Consider the following 1,088-nt stretch of genomic DNA (forward strand, 5'->3'; position numbering starts at 1 on the left):
ATTATAATTAATTATTTGATTTGATCGGAGTAAATATCAAATTATTTAATAAATAATAAACATGATAACGAAATATATGAATTAATTTAATTAGTTTATTTTTCTTAATATCATCTATTTATTACAAGATCAAATGTTTTATACTCATTCGCTCTCTTTTCTCTCTCTCTCCCTCCCTTTCTCCCCCTCTCTCGTGTTTAAGGTATAATTTTTGTTTCTTTTATCTTTATTTATACATTTTATTTTTTTATATTTTTTTAAATTTATTGTTTATTTTAATTGCTTATTATTAGGCACATACTTTTTTTTCTTTTAGTTTCTGATTAACAAAAAATATGTGTTATCTTTACGTTGTTTTTAATTGTGGACATTTGGTAACTGAAAGCGTATCACTAAAAGTGTTGCTTAAAGAGAAAGTGTTACCCTTAATCGTTAACTTGGCTCTGATACCAAATTTTGAACTTTGAATAAAAATAATTTATAAATTCTATAGTATTGACCATTTCTACTACTTTGATGTATATTTATAACTTTTTAATCTTGTTTTAGTTTATAATATTCTTTTTTGCATGGATTACTGTGTATAAAATCTTTTATCTGTTTGTCTTTTTCTTTAATATAATTTCTCAAATCCTCAATTACTTCTTTTATTTCTACACTTTCTCTTGTTTCTAAATATCTGTTTAATTTTTCAATTTCATTCTCTATTTTTTCTTTTAGCAGCTTTAATTCTTTTAAGTCGTAATATGGTTTTCCAGGCATTTATAAATTTTTTAAGTTTAATTCCAACTTGTTTATAGTTATTCTTATTTCTATCCTTTTTATTATAAGATCTTCAATTTCAATTTAATTCCCTTTTATACTCCTTTATTTTACTTTTTAATTTTCTCGTCCTATTTCTTCTTATTTTATTTTCTGGTTTTTCAATCTTTTTATGCTTCATTATTTAAAATTTCCGCAAACTCTATCATTGATTCATCACTATTTTCTAGAGATTCTATTAATTTTTCTAGCTCTTCAACTTCTCTTTTTAACTTGTCATAAATTATTTTTAGGGCTTCAAATGCTCTTTGATTTATTTCAGAAAA

Source organism: Arachis duranensis, chromosome 4 (assembly GCF_000817695.3).
Source record: "Arachis duranensis cultivar V14167 chromosome 4, aradu.V14167.gnm2.J7QH, whole genome shotgun sequence".
Taxonomy (NCBI): Eukaryota; Viridiplantae; Streptophyta; class Magnoliopsida; order Fabales; family Fabaceae; genus Arachis; species Arachis duranensis.